The sequence below is a fragment of the Dasypus novemcinctus genome, chromosome 5 (genome assembly GCF_030445035.2).
Source record: "Dasypus novemcinctus isolate mDasNov1 chromosome 5, mDasNov1.1.hap2, whole genome shotgun sequence".
Taxonomy (NCBI): domain Eukaryota; kingdom Metazoa; phylum Chordata; class Mammalia; order Cingulata; family Dasypodidae; genus Dasypus; species Dasypus novemcinctus.
In genome coordinates, this window is record NC_080677.1 from 64,290,222 (window position 1) to 64,312,165 (window position 21,944).

The following is a 21,944-nucleotide window of genomic DNA, read 5'->3' on the forward strand; positions in this document are numbered from 1 at the left end:
TATGTATTTTATTTCTTATATTTAAACCTACTATAATTATTTCATTTCCTTATTAATTGTATTTGGCTATTTTATTGGTGTCATTTTTGAAGAAGCTTTGGATCACAGAAGGCTTACAGCTGGGGCAGGGGAGGATCATTGGTGGGATACATGGGAGGAAGTTCACTAGGGCATATATATAAGGTTTATAAATGTGTTCAAATTCATGGGGCATTATCACAGTGGGTGGAGACTCACCCATGGATAAAAGACTTCAGAGTGAGCTGGGAGGTCATTCCAGAGGTAACACTCATGCACATCTCAGTTGGATCTGATAGACTGCCAAAGTGGATAGTATCCCAAATAGTGGGGCTCCTTAGGGCTCTGGAGATACCCAGGTCCTACAGTAAGGGCAGATAGATAGCTCCAGAGTTTGGTGCCTTGCCAATGGGCCCTACTGTGGAGTTTGTGCTCCTGAGTGACAGAGTTGGACTCAATTATGGCTTCCCTACACATGGCCCATCTGTCCCTTCTCCTTAAACGTATAATTGGTGTACATCCAAGAGACTGGAATCTTTGGGTTATCAATGTATCCATGTGCCAACTGGGCCCAGAGCCTCAGTGGAGTTACAACACCTACTCTCCAATTCATTGGACTCACCCAGGACAACTAATAAGGAGGTGAGGACTGACAACCACCATCCCAAGGAAATGAGAGAACCTACAACTGCAAGCAAGACAATCCCTCCCATCAGCTGAATGGGATAAAAGTCCCCTCTCAATTAGAGGTGAAGTCGACATCACCATCCCCAAAATCCTCAGGACTGGGGAATGAACTATGGACTAGAACTGACTTAATGGTATTCTACTGTGGACTTATTGTGATTCTAGCAATGGAAGAAATTACAACATTGATATGGAGGCAGTGACCACTGTAGTCTCTGGAGCAGGGAGAGGGAAAAACAGGTGTAATATGGTGGCTTTTTTGGTACTTCAGAATCGTTCCAAATGACATTGCAATGATAGATATAGGCTATTTTATATCTTCCCATAACATGCAGAATTGTGTGAGAAAGAGTGTAAACTACAATGTGAACTATGGTCCATATTCAGCAGCAACTTCCCAAGATGTTTTTATCAATTGCAAGAATGTACCACACTAATGAAAGATGTTGTTTATGTGGGAGGGTGTGGGAGGTATAGGGAGTAGGCATATGGGAATCTGTATTTTGGGTTTAACATTTATGTAATATAGGTTTCTTTTTAAAAATAAAAAATATTTAATAAAAGATAATTCATTTATAAAATTTCATATTTGTTTACTGTCAAAGAAAACCCACGAATTCAATATAATTTTACTTTTTAAATACGAAGTTTTTGTGGTCCATGGGATCCTACTGAGGCACGCATGTTTTACCTCTGCAATGACCTCCCGACTCACTTTGAAGTCTCCTAGCCATATAAACTCATTTGTCTTACCTTTTCCCCCTTTTATTTAAGTTTTTTTTTTCCAGTTACCTGCTAGTTGGTGTTGCTCCAAATGTGTTCATCAGTTGCAAGGAATATACCACACTAATGAAAGAAACTGTTAATGTGGGGAAGGGTGGAAGGTGTGGGAGTAGGGCATATGGGACTCCCTTATATTTTTGTGTGTAATATTTTGTATAATCTAAGTATCTTTTTTTAAAAAATAAATATATTAAAATAAATAAATAAACACAAAGCTTAACTCCAGGGCAATTGAATAAAGCTGGGGGGTGACAGAAGTGAAATAGCAGAGGCTTTGAAGGAAGATGGATGTAGATTCAAATCTCAGCTTTGTCATTCATTAGTCGGGAGATGCCAAATATATCCTTTAATTTCTCTAAGATTCCATCTAATTCTTCATCTATAAAGGTCTTCATCTCCAAATTTAGAAAGTTCTGGTGGGTTTCACGACATAATGTATACATTAGTTTCTGGTTGTTACTTTAACAAATTATCACAAACTAAGTGGAAGAAAAGAACATAAATTAATTTTCTTACAGTTCTGAAGATCAGAAGTTCAAAATTAAGATGTTGGTTGGGCTCCATTTCTTTTGGAGACTTCAAGGGAGAATCCATTTCTTTAATTCTTCCAGCTTCTAGAAGTTGACTGCATTCCTTGGCCTCTGGCCCCTTCCTACATCTTGGCAGCATATCATTCCAGCCTCTGTTCCCTCCATCATATCACATCCTCCTTTACTGACTCTGGCTTCTCCTGTGTCTCTTTCATAAGGGTCCATCCAAGGAATTCGGAATAATCTCCCCATCTCAGGGTCCTTAGCTAATCACATCCACAAAGTTCCTTATGTTGTGTAAGGTAACATACCCAGGGGAATTGACATCTTTGCTGAGTTTTTATTCTGCCTATGACAAGATATGTACAGTAGTGGACAGAAAATAGCAATAAAAATAATATTAATACCCAAAACAGCAATAAAGGTTTATTGAGCATCTCTCTTGAATATCAATTCTTTATGCACAGAATTCTTCTTTAAAAGAAGTTGGAAAGCAGCTCACGATAGGCATAAATAAATTGTGTTAATAGCTATTATTATCACTGTGAATATTATTTGCTTTTATGAGGAGAATTAATATGCATAATTCTCAAAGCATACCCTTCCAAATGCCCTGCCAAGTAAATTTTTCACTTCTGAAAAGATGTTCTTTCTAACTTTCCTTTTAAAAGGGCATTGGGCATAACTCATAATTGCAGTTTCATGCTCCACTCTTCAAAGCCAAATCAGTTATAACGATAGCATTCCAATTAATGCACTGGGCAAGTGAGTAAGTATTGCCTCCCAGAAAAATCTTCTCTGATTTTCTTCAATCTCTGTATATTTCCTATTCAAGTAATTGCTTACTTTTAAAAATTTGTGATGTAAATATATACATACACACATACAAGAATGCATAGTAGTATGCATGTAATATAATAAAGTATCAATGTTCCTTTGAAATATTCCATGTGCCCCATTATTTTCTCTTCTCTGACAAAGGTAATCATGATCCTGAGAGTGGATTCATTATTCTTTGGTATTCTGTGTAGTTTCAATAAGGTTTTAGTTTTAGTTTTAGATTTACAGAAAAATTGTAGAGAGAGTACAACTGGTTCCTGTACACTCTGTGCCGTATTTACTTAATTACTAACAATTTTACATTATAAGACAGACTAGACACAACTAAAGAATCAATAGCTATATCTTATTATTAACTCAACTCCATACTTTTTTTCATATGACTTCTGTTTTTACCTAATGTCTTTTTCTCTGTTCCAGGATCACATATTACGTTTAGTGATCATATGTCTGTAGGCCTCTCTCAACTGCTAGGTCTTCTCAGACTTTCCTTGTTTTCAATGACTTTAGCAGTTTAAGGAGTCTAGACAGGTATTTTGTATAATGTTTCTCAATTTAGATTTATATGATGTTTTCTTCATAGTTGCTTTGAGGTTTTAGAGAGAAAGATCTCAGAGATAAAGTATCATTTTTGTCACATCCTACTAAAGTACATATTATCAATATCAAGTATGACATATTGATAGGATGATGTTAATCTTGACTGTGACATGGCTGAGCTGGTGTTCATCAGGTTTTTGCGCTGTTAGTTATCCTCCTTTTCCCCTTTAAATACTCTGTCATTGAATGAAACCACTATGACCAGCCCATACATAAAGAGTAGGAAGTTAAGGTCTACCTACTCAAGGAGCAGTGTCTACATAAACTATTTGAGATTCTTTTTCAATCATTTATATATCTGTGTGGACTCAGGGATATTCATTTTATTCTTTTGGTTATATCAATAGTGCTTTATTTATTTTGTGGCTCAAATTGTTCCAGTTTTGGTCATTGGGAGCTCTTTCTGTTGGCTGCTTGGACATAATCTCTTAATCCCACTGTTTGGCTTACTGAACACTTCCTTAATTTCTGGCACTACAAGATGTTCTGATTCATCTTGTATATTACCTGCCCTGGCCCTAAAAATGCCTAGAAGTCATTTCTCTAAGGAGTTCTTGTTTCTCTTATTGAAGAGTGGTATTAGAAACCAAGCTCTGGGTGCTAGATGTGCTCATTGCTACCCAGGCGTCATTGCTTCTAGGTATCTCAGAGACCAGAACTGGGAAATATATGTGTAACACACACACACACACATACACACACTATGGACAAATATTACTAAATGCATCCACCTGTGTCTATCAAGCTAAATATGAATTCATATTGATGTTTCCAACTCTAATCCAGTATCATAAGATTCATTTGAGTTTTCCCTCTTGCTTATCTGTAATTTCACACTCCAGCAATGAGAAACCTTGCTCCCACCATATACCATCTGTTTACTTATTTGTTCAATCACCATATACAATTATAGTGGTTTCATATTGGTAACCCATACACCTGTGGAAAACAACTTCATCGACCAGAGTACAGTACTTATCTATAGTTCTCTGTGTCTTCATTTTACATTCTCTACTCAGTTCCAAAATTACTTAGGTCATGAAAACAAAACAACAGAAAAAATATACACACTTTCAATCTCACCTTCCTCTCCTACAATGTAGCTGTTTTTATACATTTGTAATGCAGTTAGGTTTATTTTGTAAGATCTTGCTTGATTCCTGGACCTAAAAGATTTTTAAAATTTGCATATATTAAGGTTCACTCTTTGTGCTATAAAGTTCTATGGTTTTGACCAATATGTAATACCATATATTGTAATATCATATATATTCACAAATATAATATCAGACAAAATAGTTTCACAGCTATATACACATATGTGTGTATGTGTGTGTATATATATATATATATATATATATATATAAAATATATATATAGGAACTCCCCCATTTCCCCAAACTCCTACAACCAATGATTTCTTTTCCATCTCCATAATTCTGCTTTTTCCAGAATGGCATATAAAGGGAATCATTCCATTTTCAGATTTAGTAATCTGGATTTAGATTTTCTCCTTGTGTTTTTATGGCTTGATAGGAACTCCCCCATTTCCCCAAACTCCTACAACCAATGATTTCTTTTCCATCTCCATAATTCTGCTTTTTCCAGAATGGCATATAAAGGGAATCATTCCATTTTCAGATTTAGTAATCTGGATTTAGATTTTCTCCTTGTGTTTTTATGGCTTGATAGCTTATTACTTTTTATCACTACATAATATTTCATTTTGTAGATGTTCCACACTTTATTTATTCATTCACTTATTAAAAGACATCTTGATTACTTCCAGTTTTTGACAATTATGAAAAGAGTTGATGTAAACATTCATGTGCAGGTTTGGGGGTTAACAAACATGGTCAAATCAAGTGGGTAGATACCTAGGAGTGAGATTGCTATATTATATGGTAAGATTGTATTTAGCTTTATAAAAAAATCTGCCTGTCTTCCAAAATGGCTGTACCATTTGGCATTCCCACCAATTATAAAAAAAGAGTTCTTTTTATTCCATATCCTCATTAGCAATTGGTATGGTCAGTTTTTTGGACTTTAGTCATTCTAGTAGAACTGTAGTAGCTATCTGTGCAGTTTTACAACACAGGATGTATCTTTAGCAGTTTATTGTTTAGTTGCTTCTTTTGAAAATCTATATAAATGGAACCATGCCATGTGTAATCTTCTGTGACTTGTTTTTATGGCTTAAAAATGTTTGTAGAATCATCTAAGTTGATGTGCGTAACTGTAGGTTTTTCATTTTCATTACTCTGAATTATCCCATGGTATGACATACATCACAATTTATCTATCCATCTTATTATTGAGGACATTTGGGTTGTTTCCAAATGTTTCCAAGTATTTCTTTGTATGTAAATTATCTTTTGTCCCTTGCTCCTTTTGAGTCCTATAGTTTCACTACCATTTGTTTCTTTGTAATTTTTTTTTTAATTTACTCTTCTAGGATTTCTATTAATGTAAATTCACATCATTCATCAATCCTGGAACATTTTTAGCCATTATTTCTTTCAATATGAACTTCTCTTTTTTGTACCTTTTGTCCCTTTGTGAAATGTTATCTCTCTCTGTGTTCCCTAAACTTTCAAGTTTTCCATCTCATTGTTGCTTTGTTCCTTGGAACACTACCAATTTGAGGTCATTGAAAATAGAATTTCAGGCTGATATTTAAAAAACTAATTAATATTATTACTTCTAGCCCCAGATTTGTGTAGAAATTGCAGTCAGAATTTATTTCTATTTCCCTCTTCTCTCATTGTCTTCCTTGTCAGTATAACTTATTTTTCACTAGTTTACTTGCAGGGGGTATTGTTCTTTGTGGGGTTATTCTGGGACTTTAATTGTGCTCTCAGATTTGACCCCTCATTTTGCTTAGGTTCCAGTTTTGTTTCATATCCCTCAAGCACTTTGGTCATTACATTACAGACTGTAGGTCAGCAGCTATCAGAAGACACTTAAGGGTAAATTCCAGCACTTGCTTACCACATTGATTATTGTTTTAATGCAATTTACAACTTTTAAAGACTATAGTTGCTTTCATATCATCAAAACCAAGAATTAAAAAGGGAATATTTAAAATATATTTCATCTATCATTTTGGGATAGGGTCTTCTGAAGTGAACTGTTCTGAACATCTGTCATCCATTTTGGCTTATTATTTGCAACTTAACTTTTAATTTGAAATACACTCATTTTCTATAAACCCTTGAAAATTCATGTATTTATTAAATACATGTCTCATCTACTTCATTTAATAAGCAGTATATAAAGTATGGAATAATAAAAATATGTAGAAAATATCAAAAGCTGTATAATAAAGAGATTATTGTTCTAGGAACCAATGGGGAAAAAAAAATTTAACTTGTTAAAATATACTTTTCAAGTTAATAGAGCCCAGCTTAAAAGTGTGGCTGCCAACAGGTGGTAGGTATAAAGAAGCATAACCAGGGAAAATACTCAGACATACTCTTTCTTACACATGGTTTGCAAAGCTATGTTGTACATGTATATTTATGTGATCAACACTTTGAAGCTATGTGTTACATGTATCTATATGTGATGAACAATTTGAAGAAAATAAGAGCTTTATAAAATGGATGATATAGTAATTATTAATATATGGCTATTTCTACTTTTCATTCTCAGTGTCAGTTACATAAGAGATCAACCATCATTGAAAGCATTCAGTTAAATTAATGTGAACAAAGAATGGAAAATTCTGGTGATTTGCCTTAAACTGAGAAAATAACACAGAAAATTTGATACATTTATACTTAGCGTTTCCCTGAAATAAGCATGCTTGCACCCAGCTCCACCCCCCTTCCAAATCTACCTTTGACAAGTGCAGGAAAACAACTGATTTTAGATTGAAAATTAAAGGAGTTTATCAATTGTGCACCTCAGTGAGTTAAATCAACCACTCCCTACAAATGTTATTTGTGCCATTATTTTAGTTGGAAAAATATTAAGAGAAAGATATCAAATAACACATTTTGGATAACTTTTCACATGTAGATTACAGGCCTCTATAAATTGCAGATTTGGTTTTATAAATTCCTTTAACTCTTCAACACCTTCTGTATATTTGCATTTTTCACAAATAATTCAACTAAAAATTATATTCTATATAACTGAAAAAATGTTTTCATATTATAAATTAAAGAACATTATTAGACAAAGAATTGTTGCAATAATATAAAAGTTCATTCTCTTAATTAACTGCACTTAAGATAATGTAAAAGATAAAAAGCAATTTTATGATTAACATTTTCATGCAATACTTACTATTTGAGAAAAAATTAATTGAAATGATCCATTGCAAAAATACTAAAACCACAATTTATTTACTATCAATGATTTCAAATTTCTAAGTTAAAATCAAGGAAATGATACTAAAAAATGTTGCAACAAAAATATAGTCATTATCTCTATACCTGTGTGAAAGTGCTATTATGATCAATTTTACAAAAGTTTATAGATTCCATTTTCTTCACATAAATTCTAATATTACTCCTAATTCAAAGCATATAAATAACCTACTGTCACCATTAAATTAGATTTTTTTAAGTTTATAATAATAAGTTATAATGAACAGTTTTTATTACATTTTAAATAGCATTTTTTTTTCTCTCTCTCTCCAATTAAAGACAGAGCCATGGAATAATACCCACTTTCTTCATAATATTATAATTCACAAGTAAGACAGAGTAGCAAAACCAAACAATAAAAGCTTTATCATTTCAAAATAGCCAAATAGCCCTGGAAAAATAAAACTCAGTTTCTCTTCTGAAATGTGTGATTTGTTATCAATCTTTTTCTATTTGAAATAATGTTTACATATGTTCATTGCACCACAGTTACTGTCATCTTTCAGAGCTAAATTTTGGATATAGTCTCAATAAATATAGAAAGCAACTTGTAAAATCACTAATACATAAATTATGGATAATTCCAATTCATTTTATCAATTGACAGCATATCATAGGGCCTGAATTTTTTAAAAATGTTATTTGAAGACTACAGTCTCTATCAATAGGGGATTAATAAAGTTTGAAAGATTTATATACTTGGCACTATAGAACTGGTAAAGAAAATGAGAGAATTTTATATGTACCAGTCCTGACATTTTCCATAATATATTTATGTATTTTTTGAATAAAATAGCAAGTCTCAGAGAGCTAGAGTGATAGAGATTGACAATAGATAGATACATAGCATTTTCTTGTGATTTTAAATTTGTCTATTGCAATGTATATATATGTAAAACTAATGTCAACCTCGTATGAGCAAGATTATAGTGAGGAGAAAGGGTGACAGGTTATGTGTGAAGTGGAAGGGGCATTAAAAAAGGGTACAAAGTTCTTTTTTTTCCCTTACACATCTGCACTATTTTAAATGATCAACATGAACAGAGCTGGGTTTTTTTTAAATAAATATGCTTTAGTCATTAAGCTGGACTGAGTCTAATTATGAAATTATATTCTCAGCTGGGGTACGTGGGAAGTGCTTGTGTTTCTTGAGGAGTAGTGTAATGATGTGGTGTCTATTATGTGCAAGAAAAAATAGCAATAGGGGATTCCAAGAATGAGCAACTTAGTGGGGACAGGTTTGGGAGGCAGTCATGCTCATCTGTGGACAAAGAGACATTAAGGTGAGATGAAATTATTAGCCAGTGCATGTGATGAGCATTTAATATCCTTTAGTTACAAAAGTCTAAGTGGAAATTGAAATGTGGTCAAATTTCCTGAAAGAATGGCAATAGTAAGCAGAAATTAAATATTTTGCCTAGTATAATATTCAGATATTGTGAACATAAAATTTCATAAATCAATCAAATAACTTTGAGGTAAATTAAAGAGAAGGGTCTAAAGGGTGATTAAAATTACAGATTGGATGATATAGCTATGTGACTTACATTATACTTGGAACTCCTTCAGACTTTATGGCCAAACCGGGCCAGAGAAATAAGAGTCTTCCAGGGCTGCTGAGGTGGGAAAACAATGACAGAAGGAAGTGATGTATCCAGAAATAGGATTGTCATTCATCTAAGAGCTGTGGTCTTGAGGGAATCATAGGCCCCACATGAGAATACTCTTCAGTAATATTAATAAAGCATTGCTTACTGCTTTTCCCCAAGGGATAGTATTGTTAATAATAGGTATAGTTAGTAGCATATGATTCTACCAATTCATAGGTTAAGCTAAAGGGGCGAATAAAACATATTTCATGTTTTGAAAGGCCATGGTGTAGAAAGAGACAGATAATTAAGTAAATAATAACCCAATATGGTAAGTGCTATTACTTAAGAGTTCTTCTGGAAACAGACAAAGTAGCAACTAATATACTCTAGGGTATTAGAAAAAGCGTTAAGTGAGGAGAATTCATTAGTAGGTGATATGTGGGTGACTACCTGTGAGAAAAGGCAGGAATGGCAACAATGCAGAGACATAAACTTGAGGGACACATTCTGGGAACCACTCCTACACAAGGGGTTGGGTGACGGGAAAGAGAAGAGGAAAGCAGAAATGAGAAATAAAATGGAGTCCAGGCAGGAAAGAAGTCCAGATATGAGAGATTCTGACTCCATACTAAGAAATATTGATTCCATACTTAAAGACAAGCAACGGAGGTTCATAAGCAAAGAGGTTAAACCCAGCCATTTAACATCTGTGCTTTCATGGGGCAGAGCACCACATGGTAACTGCTTACTTAGCAGTGAAGTGGGGAGCCAGGGGAGTGGAGGACTGAGAAGATAAAGGTGGGGAAGGAGTTTCTTGTATCAGAGAAAGGGGAAAAGAATTAACATTTATTGAAAAATGCCTATATGCCAGGTCTGCACTATCTTTGAGTATGTGCTCACTTAACCTGTCCTGTAAACCCATGACAGCAGGAAGAGTGCCCATATTAGAAATTAGTTTAAATTTCAGAGAAGTAAAATCGAGAATCACACACAAGTTATTTAATTTGTGGTCATTTGATTTAACCTAGACTATCTCTCTATTTGAAAGAAATGCAACTAATTAAACTTAAGTGACCTATTCTACCTCTGTGGGAAACACATTATTTCTTTCCAGAGCAGCAGACTGGCTTTTATTTAGCAGACTCTCTTTCATTAAGTTCAAAAGTATGATATCCAGCGTAGTGTTTGTTAGGAAATAAATTGCTAAACTTCTCTGATTTGACTAAGAGGAATTTTTGGGTGAGGAAAGTACAGCAAGGTAAGCAGCAAGGGGCAGAGGAAGAATGTGACCAAGTGGGCATGTGGAGGGAAGGAAGGAAGCATGGGCAATTGACACTAGGAAATGTTAGTGGGAAGACTTTGGTGGCCCCAAACTCTTAAAACAGGGATATTAGTAAGATTGCTGTACAAAAACATGTTTTATGTGAGTAGTTTAGGGACAGTTCAAATAAAGGAGTCAAATTCCTTCTCTCAGTTTACATGGGGCAGAGATAATAATCACAAACTATCAAGGTATATGAGGTAAGTACAATGGGAAACGTGAGAAACTTGAGTTGGAAGAAACCAGGAGGAATTTAAGATTCTCCAGACCTCTCTAAAATATTGCAAGGACAGTGGGGTATATAATAAAGTTAAAACCAAAATTTATTTAACTAATCAAAAGAAAAGACGATTTCTGTTAGCATTTGTGTGTCACAAGAGAGATAATGGCAATCTCCCATGTAATTAGGTTGGTGCAAAAGTAATTGCGGTTTATCAGTTGAAATTTGTTGTTTGATATGGCATACAATCTTAAATAAATGTGGTTATATTACACATCATTTTAATGTGCATTTCTCCCTTTATTTTTTTTGCTAATGATATTACTTTCTGTTTATTTTATATTTATTTTAGACTATGGAAATGATGTTAGACAAAAGCAAATTCAAGCAATTTTCTTATTTGAGTTCAAAATGAGTCGTAAAGCAGTAGAGACAACTCACAACATCAACACATTTGGCCAGGAACTGCTAGTGAATGTACAGTGCAGTGATGGTTCAAGAAATTTTGCAAAGGAGACAAAAGGCTTGAAGATGAGGAGGATAGTGGCCGGCCATCAGAAGTTGACAATGGCCAATGGAGAGCAATCACTGAAGCTGATCCCCTTACAATTATACGAGAAGTTGCTGAAGAACTCAGTGTCTACCGTTCTATGGTCGTTCGGCATTTGAAGTAAATTGAAAAGGTGAAAAAGTTCGATAAGTGGGTGCCTCATGAGCTGACAGAAAATCCAAAAAATTGTCATTTTCAAGTGTCGTCTTCTCTTATTCTATGCAACAATGATGTACCATTTCTTGATCAGATTATGACATGCGATAAAATGAAGATTTTCTACAACAACCAGCAATGACCAGCTCAGTGGTTGGACTGAGAAGTTCTAAAGCACTTCCCAAAGCCAAACTTGTACCAAAAAAATAACACAGTCACTGTTTGGTGGTCTGCTGCTGGTCTGATCGACTACAGCTTTCTTGAACCCCAGAAAAACCATTACATTTGAGAAGTATGCTCAGCAAATCGATAACATACACTGAAAAGTACAATGCCTGCAGCCAGCATTGGTCAACAGACAGAGCCCAATTCTTCTCCACAAGAACACCCCACCATATGTCACACCACCAACATTTCAAAAGGTGAATGAATTGGGCTACAAAGTTTTGCTCATCTGCCACATTCACCTGACCTCTCGCCAACTGACTACAACTTCTTCAAGCATCTTGACAACTTTTTGCAGGGAGAATGCTTCCACAACCAGCAGGAAGCAGAAAATGCTTTCCAAAAGTTCATTGAATTCCAAAGCACAGATTTTTACACTACAGAAATAAACAAACTTATTTCTTATTGGCAAAAATGTGTTGATTTTAATGGTTACTATTTTGATTAATAAGGATATATTTGAGCCTAGTTGTAATGATTTTATATTCATAGTCCAAAACTGCAATTCCTTTTGCATCAACCTAAATAATAATATATCAAACGGGCAAGAGCACCAAGTAAATGTCAACAGATTGGGCCTGGAATAACATCCACATCTGCCTGCTCTTACAAATTCTCTTTATCACAGGATAGGGAAACAGAATGTCATACGAAAATAGCTCTAATATTCGAATAAACACACCTGATAACTGCTCCCCTGTTTGTGATAACATAAATAAATATATTCCATTGTTTCATATCATCCCATCCTCTACATTTATTTTAAGTTAAAACTTCAAGGTCAAATTTAAGGTTTATATTTGTAGTAAATGGAATACCAGCTATGCAACTCAGATTCCTGAACAGGACAGACAGAACAAGATCATTAAAACTGAGACTCCCCATTTTAAGATTTTCTTCAATAATAAATTACAAAGAAAAAGGTTAACTTGGATATTCAATAAAGAGCATTTTATGTCTTAGTGACCCAAGTGCTAATATGATTAAAACTGCATCATTTTATTGCATGTAATATGTGCAGATTAATTTCCAATTTCATTATAATGTCTCATTAGGTGTAAACAGATGCACATCAGGTGCCTTTTATATGTTACAGACATAAGCATGAAAAAATAATTTAGATATTCTGATAAGTAATCTTAAAATAGCTTATGAAAATTAAATTCCAATTTCTTAAAGAGGCAGACAAGAGATAGAACTCCTAATAGGTATTCTTCTCAGTAAATTGCCTTTATCTGGTATGTGATATACTAGATGTACACAGTTTCTCTTTGAACATCTGCATTTTTAATACAGTCAGCAAAAGAGAGGGCATTCAAGAGGGAAACTTCAATTCTCTAATAGGAAAATAGCATACACTTGTACTGAATGATTTGATATGGTTTCCATTTTAAAGCAGATTTCAGCAAGACTATATTGTTCCACCTAAATCAGATCAATAGCTAACTAAAAAGGCTCAGCCACAGAGAAAAAACTGTATTGTTTTATGAGAAAAGGTGAATTAGCATAATAAATACAGGTTAGTGATCCCATTTAGAGATTTGGGTTCAAAACCATGAATACTTCAATACTCTGTAGAAGAAAAACAGGACATTTTCAGTCAAAATGGAAAATTCTTGCCCCCATACAGATGGCACATAATGTAATATGACCTCAGCTGACTGATATGCCTGGAATGGGAATGAATAATGTTATTTTCAAAATTCTTTATGAGGAATAGCAAAAAGATATATTTGAATATAATATAATCCCCAATTATCTTCGCTTTGACAATAGGATCCTCCATACAAAAAAAAACATACCATGGATTTCAGTCAAAAATAAGAATCATCAAATATGGATGACTAGAAATATAACACTGCAATTGAAGTAAGGACTAAAATTATAAATGCACTGAAATGCTTTTGCTCTTGCATTTGTTGATGAGAGAGTTTAGTGTCATAATGTATTCAGGAACACTGAGCTCGAAGTGGAAAAGCATTAAGACAAATTTTTATTAGTATCCTTCTAGGAAGGAAATATGTGCAGCCTGACTGAAGGAATATGTCTAATAAACATAATTTTAGTCTACCACTACACTGAGTTCCACTCAATGGCAGCAGGATTCTAATGAAAATTTGTTTCATAATAAAATAAGATATATAGAGAGAGAAAGTTGTGAATTATAAAAAGAGTTTCTCGCAGGCTTTAATATTTTGTAGACTAAAGGATATGAAAGAATCTTAAATTTCAATTTAATTTATAGCTGAATGATGTTGAGCAGGCCAGTTATTACATCTAAACCCTATTTCTCCATATGCCATGTGGGCATGATGGCATGTGACAGAAATGGCTACTTTAAATATTAAGTTTAAATAAAATGGCAAGCTGTGTGCCTGAAATGTAATGATTACTCAACCTGCAAATATAAAAATATGGGATTAGAGGTCAAATTGGTACAAATAATATCATAGTTAAACTTATATCAGTTAAACTTAATTAGAAGGTTAAAACACAAATGCAAAAATAACACACTAAAGTCAGGCACTCAAATGAACAAAGATACAAATATGTTTCATTTAAAAGTCTGATATATTCAGGAAATAGAATGATATTCTCTGTGTTAAAAATATACATATAAAAAGCATATTTATGTAAAATCAGGAATTATTTTTCTGTAATATTGTTTATTACTAATATTTATCAGGGTGTGGCATATTTTCTTTTTTAGAGGAGGTAAAGAAATCTGAAGACATAGAAAAAAATCAGAACAAATCATTATAGGGGTATAAAATATCACTTTTAGGGAATGGTGGAAGTAAGCTGGTATTATTTATTTTGAGATAAAAGTGGTCAAGAAAGGTGAGATTAGGCATCCTCCTAAGGATTTGAATTGAACTAGATGATTTCTTGAGATTTATAGCAATTCAATTTCCTTTTCCTGTGTTCTATAATGCTACAGATTCTGGTTTTATTTGAGTTAATGGCTAGTATATAATAATATAAAATGTATTTCTTCAAAAATCTCCAACCCAACCCCCCCACTGATGAGTCTATTGTCCAGGAAAGGAGGGCACGCCAGCCTTGTCTACATAACACACAAGTGTGTTCTTCTGTGTGTAATCCTCACTATGCCTCAAAAGGCAGAACACTGTCCTGACACTAACACAGCTTCCAACACCAAGGTCTTGCTTTCTCCCTGTGCCTTGGCTGGGCTTTCTCACTTCACTCCAAAGACAGAGAATATAAATTACAGATTCTTCTAGGGCTAAGAGACAGTTATCTCTATGGCTTCTCAGAAAAGTGAGAAAGCTAGTTCTAACAATCAAAGCAGGGGTCAGAACCCTCTTTGACCCTCAGTCACCTAGGAATGTTCTAGCAGATCAAGCGGAGAAGTAGGTATAAAAGGGGACTTGATTCACATGGTCTGAACTCAAGTCCTGGCTAAACTTTTTACCAACTGTATGCCTTTGGGTGGGTCATTTAACTTCTCTAAACCTCAGCTCCTTCATCTCTCAATCTACTGCCTAATTCAGAGGCAAAGGAGTCCATTTGCCATTGTGTTGAATGAACATGACCTTTGAAAACTTAAAGTGCTGTGAAAGGCTAAGGTGGTTTGAGGTAGAGGAGGAAAAAAAAAAAAAAAGAGGAAAGGAATGAGTCGGATAAAAAAAAGGAAGGGTGGAAAATTGGGGTAAAAAAGGGGACAGGGTGGAGAGGTGGAACCAATGAGAGATGGCCGGGCACTGCCACTTCTGAACATGAGGCTCTGAGTACCACTCCTGGGCTAGAGTCAGGGCGTAGATTATGACATTGTGGTTGGGTTCTCTTGCCCTCTGAACTACACAGAGAAGAGAGCTGGTCATTAGTTATGGTGTGGAGCAATTCATTAGAAAATCTCTTAGGGAATCAATACTGAGTCTGATAATCAAGACAGGTACCATGTAGATGATTTTGATTCACAGGGTCACTTTTAAATCTTCTAAATCTCTATGAGGAAACATGCTGGAAGCTGCCAGCATGGCCCTTGCATAGGACATGTTTTCATACCTCCTTAAGCCATTAGAAAACTTGAACCAGGTGGTGTGGTTATTCTCCTCACCAGGCCTCAGAAGCACAAAGGGAAGTGGGTCTGATCTGACCACAATTCTGGGATTCAAGGCAGAAACCAGAGAGCTTAGAGTAGAGCACTCCATTCTTTTTTTTCAGTGTGCTATGAAGGAAGTTGCCCATGTAAAACCGGACCCCAGGCTGGGTGATGTACACTTCTAACACCTTCCAACTTTCCAGCATTATGGACTCTTGCACAAAAATGCTTTTCTTTAATTCCTTCAGAGAGAAATTGTGGTCAAAACCATTGATATGGAACTCCTATAGGTGATTTCCACACTCCACTGGCTTCCTCAGTTCAAATGCAGTTCCTCGCACTAGTAAGAATCAGGGTTTCATCCACAGGGAAAAAACATTAACTTCTATAGTGACTTTATGGTCATTTATCTTTGGAGAAATAAGAATGATTGGTCAGACTGGCTGGTTTGGCCTGACTGGCCTGTGCTCTGTAACTGACCATTAGCTCCCCACCATCCAGTATATAAATCATCCAGACCTTCAACTCTCCAGGGTAGCCCTCCCCACCATCTGGACTGATGTGCGAGAAATGGATCCATTTGACAGCACCTTAGGGATTCAGAGGAAGTTCTCAAACCCTCTAAGTCCTCCATGGACACTGTTGGGCCCATGGTTGATGGCCAGCTTACATTCCTTCCCATCTAATGTGAACGTTCCCTTGGCATTTGGGTTGGTTATCCTCCCAACTACTGCTCAAGTAGGGCTGCTTTTGGAGGTACCCTTTCAACTTGGCAAAGCCAAGCACCACATCTGAGGCTCTCCCCTGCTTGTCTTTGACCTCCAGAGCTGTGATGGTGCAGCCCCAGGAGACAATGTCTCCTTTCAGCAGGTCTGACTGCAGCTGGAACTTCTCCATTGTCCCTGTCCACACAGGCCAGTCTCCAAACACAGATCTGGTCGCTGAAGTCATGGAGAAAACTCAAGTCATGCAGCCACTCCCTGCCCTTCAAAAATACCTATAGAATCTTTAGTAGTGGGATTTGAGAATCTGTATATTTAATAAAAGCTCAAGATGATTTGTGTGTACAATGAAGTTGGAAAACCATGACAGAGAGGAATATGTTGCTTCTGCACATGTTTGCTGTCTTTTAGGGTCACCCTGGTAGTGTTCTCCAGGACAACTTGCTCAAAAATGTAAAAGGGCTTGGACAGTGTGTTGAGAAAGATTTTATGAAGCAGGGCTATTAATGGCCTATATCACTTCCACTCGTTGCATTGGCTGCAACTCAGTCATATCTCTCACCTTACGTAAGAGGGCCTAGGAAATGTAATGTAGTTGTGTGCATAAGAAGAGGAAGCAATAAGACTCTTTTAGCTAGATGACAGATAAAGAAAGAAGATCCTCTTTCAATGTTTTTTAACATTGTTCTGTGTAGCTCCAGGGGTGCTTGCCAGTCTCAGATTCCTAGATCTTACCCAAACTGGAAAAGAATGACTCTGGCAGTGGGGCCTGAAAATAACCATTTAACGAAAGTTCCTCATGAGATTCTTAGAGATCCTGAAATTTGATAATGACTGCTAGCTAATGCTTTTGGTTCTCACATTCTCTATCATATTTTTCCCATGAAGGTGATTTGTTTTGTTTTGTTTTTAATTTATCACCTCCTTCTACTTTTCTAGAAAGAGTCACCATTTCAAAATTATTTTGAGGACATGTTTTAATAATAAATAGTACCATTGCGTTAATTCTGAATCAAGCACTTTCTGCATATAGACAATCTTCAACACTAAGTGAAGGAAGAAGTGCTCGTGAGGTAATGCTGAGTACCAGAGCAGTTTTTTTTGTTTGTTTGTTTCCTCCCACCAACTCCAAGCTCCAGGAGAAAGGTGGAATAGATTCAGTTAGGGAGTTTGTTTCTGCTTCGTGACCAAAATTTACTTATAATTATTTTCCCTGCTTTTGAGCACTTCTAAGACAACTAAATGTTAATGTTGTTCACTGAGGGAGGACTATATGAATCTTTCTAAGATAAGACACTTCAAAGATGTTCATTCACTTGGTAATTCAATGTTCTCTTGGTAAGTACCTACTGGTTACTTGTGCTTCTTATAACATAAGAGGTGCATAGTCATCTAGTAGTATCAACCATCTCTTATCAAGACCAACACCTTCAAAAACAAACAAAACAATTATATAATTGAAAATTATAAATCTGTGATGATATGTTTAGGAAGAAAAAGCTCCTGTTTACCAATTTCTTTTTCATATATGTCATTTGTCTCCTAATGTGTAAAACCTTATGTTTGCAATCTACAAGCAATAGGATGGATTAAGAAGGAAAGAAATTATAATCCAAAACATTTTAGCATGTTTCCCTAACAAATCAATTAATATTCTGATTCATGCTCAGATGACTTGGACATGAAAACTTCCTTTGTGAAAGCAGCAGGATAGTGAAACTGTGAACACTGCTGATTATCTTATTCTTACACAGTGGAATTTTTGCATTCCTTTTTTAGAAAGTTAGGCTAAATTCAAATTCTAACAAATATGAATTGAGAACCTACTATCTATGGGACACTTGGCTGAGAAAATGTGCAGGATCATTGTTCTCATGGATTTAATCAGGCACTATATTCTCACAGTACAACCATAAGTATGTATTTATTCAACTCCAGGTTTTCATTGTTCAAAAAACATTATTTGGATGGCAAAACATAGTTGTATGAGAAATAGCTTTTTATAGTCTCTCTCCAAACACAAGCCCAATTACTACTCTTTGACTAAACTATAGTTCATTAAGAATCCTTAGTATGCCTTCTGTCATAAGTAAAAATATCTCTATATTTTAATAATGATAAATATATTCTTTAATTTACTTATCAGTAAAACATTATTTGAACAATGGAGAGATCATTATACTTATTTTACTATGGGATAAAAATGTTTTAAAATGTCTTTTATTCAATGACCAGATAATGGTGAAACAAGTCCTTGACCAAATAGTGTTCATTGGTTTCTATTAATCTTTCTCACTATAAGACTTAATGTTCAAGGAATTTTCAATTATAATATTTTCACTGGCCAATAAGTTAATGTAACATATTAGAATATCACAAATATTAATATACATAAGGATCACAAAAGAAGCATTATTTCCTATCACCGTATTTAAAATAGTAAGTCATCCACTGTTAATCAAGGTTCCCAATCTACATTTAACAAAAATTTAATTAAAACTATCCTCTTTAGTTTGGCCCATCATATGCAAGCTGTCCCTTTTTTGTGTCTTCCCTTAGTTTACTCTACCATGTCTCGTAAATTTGGTTGCATAATATTTTAAACTTTAAAATGGTAAAAACTAAATTTAAACTAAATTTAAAAAGAATAAAATCAGAAGAACAAAGCAAATTGAGTTTGCATAAGAGTTTAAAATACATAAAGAGTAGGTGGTATTTTCTTTATTTACAAAGTATTTTTACATAGTAAAAAAAATGACATCCAAATTATATTATCCAAATCTAATACAAATTAAACAACCTATTTAGAATAGAGTGTGCAATCTCACTCTAATTTCATGCTAAAAATAATCTAACAAATTTGAAAAATTAAAATAGCCTAAATATTTTGATTTGTTCAGGATTGAGGGATGTGATGCACTGTCAAAAGTTATTGATGAGAGGGAAAATATGTGCAATAACCTTGAAAGACAATTGCAAACATCTGTCAACATTTTAGATTTACCTTAAAATTTGCAATCCTACTCTAGGATCTACCTTTGCATTTAGGTGAAGAACTCCATTGGATCATGCCTTCCTTTTTCTTGGTTTGGTTGTTTGTTTTTCATTTTCTTTTCTTCTCTCTTTCCTTATTTTACAGAGAACATATTCAAGTAGCATTCTCAGATTGAGAATATGGGAATAAGTTTTCTAGACCCTGGCATGTCTAAAAACATCTTTATTTTGTCCTCCTAATGACAAAATTGTATCACTAAGATACAATCAAAGGTGCTCCTAGGTAGATGTAGCATAATGATCTTACAAAATTCCAGTAACTTTTTAAATGATTTTACTTCCTTATGGGACCTAGGGATTTTTGTGATATATAGAAATATTGGGGAAAGGAAGTCCTTAAGAGAAAAAAGTTAGACTACATTTAATCAAGCAAATAAGGCACCACTAAGAATTGGTCATTACATTTAATGAAACTTCATAGGCAGTCACCATCTGCTGAGGTCTCCAGTACCTCAATCTTTATTTTTACACTTTTCTTATATCTTACTCCTAAGACATGTTAAACACTCTGTTCCCAATACTCTTCTCCCTCCAATACCCTGCCTCTTTCTGTGTCCAGTCTATAAGGAATTATAGAGCAAATTAGTAAATAATTTTCCATGATCTCTTCAGTTCCCATGTTCAGAGGGGGCTGAAAAACTGAGGATATAAGAGAGGAAAGACATTAACTTAAAGCTAGACAAAAATTAATTTTTTACTGGTATATCTCCTAGAACTATGTTGTAAAGTATCTTAATTCATAAGAGTTGCCTACATTCATTGTCTCCAACTTCAAAATCTGGAATTCTCTCTTCAACCCATTCTAATCTATTTTTAGGTTCTCACCACATATCACCAAAACAACTCTAAGATAACCATGATCTCCAGTTTGTTAAATCCAATGGATATTTTTATAGTATTCCTCAACTTGTCAGTTTAATGAAAAACTACAAAGCTCAACCTCCTTGCAATGCTTTCTTCCCTTTGCTTATAGAAAACCATATGTGTTGGTGTTCCTATTTACCCTCTTTACCAGTCTCTTTTGAGAGCTAATTCCACAAGGCTTAGTCCTATACATAAAATAAGTTAAAAAAAATACAAACAAAAAACAACTTCACCACCCAAGAACCAACTTTTACCCCTCTGGGGGTGATATTGCTCCCACTTAGAATGCGTTGATTAGATGTAGCACAGATGCCTTAAACTGTGAATGTCCAGAGCAAACACCATCTCTCCTAAACAAGATTCTTACACCAGTAAATGCCCCTAACATCCAACAACTACAAAAGTCAGACTCTTAAAATGTATCTTTGCTAATCCCCATGCCAAGTCATTTAGGCCTTTCTATTTAACTTCCTAAATATCTCAGGATTCCACCCAAATTCTCTGTTTCCCTTTTCATCACCATAACCTGCCATGTCTGTATTATTAAAAGCATTCCACCCCCACCCCCCCATACAGACAGTAGAATGGCCTTCAGCCATGATGCCATGTAAAGGTATTTGGGGGAGCAGAAGTAGCTCAATGGTTAAGTTCCTGCTTCCCATGTACGAGGTCCTACATTCATTCCATGGTACATCAAAAAAAAAAAAAAAAAAAAAAGAACAGGAAATTAAGTGGTATGTATTTAGAGTAAACACAGACAATGGATTTGTTGGGAAAAAGAGTGAATTAAGAAACTCAATTTAGATACATGCAAGTTTTATAAAGGCAAACATATTTTATTCCCTTAAATAAATCTGCCTTTATCATAAAAGTACCTGACCATCCCAAATACCTCACTTATTCATTTTACTATTTATTATTACTTCATTGTCATGGTTTAACTTTTTTATTAAAACATGCAAAAAGTCAGTATACCATAGGTAATTTAGGAAATATAAAAGAAATTTAATTTTATTAAGCAATACAGAGTTTTAACTATATGCCAGACACTATTCTAAGCAATTTTCACATATTGATTCTTTTGATTCTTAAAACATTCCCACAATGTAGGTACCATTAATATATCCATTTTATACATAATGAAACTGAGCAATCAATCTTTGGTGAATTTAAAATTGAATCATGATGATGAAACATACATCCTCAAGGCAGTGATATATAAGGCAAGTCATCAATTATAAAATTTTTAAAAATTGTGATATAAATGACAAATTCTAAAGAGAAATGGGATAATCTTTGGTGTCACTTAATGGAGGAAGTGGGACAAAAGCCTGATTTAA

The 21,944-nt window shown here is 34.6% G+C and overlaps 1 protein-coding gene and 1 pseudogene across 2 annotated transcripts in view; both read right to left on the minus strand.

The window, feature by feature from the left end:
- Positions 1–21,944, minus strand: part of ZNF804B (zinc finger protein 804B) — a 576,346-nt gene that overhangs the window by 422,935 nt on the left and 131,467 nt on the right. The gene's annotated exons all lie outside the window — the stretch shown is intronic.
- On the minus strand, positions 15,837–16,915 carry LOC139438966 (galactose mutarotase pseudogene; annotated as a pseudogene).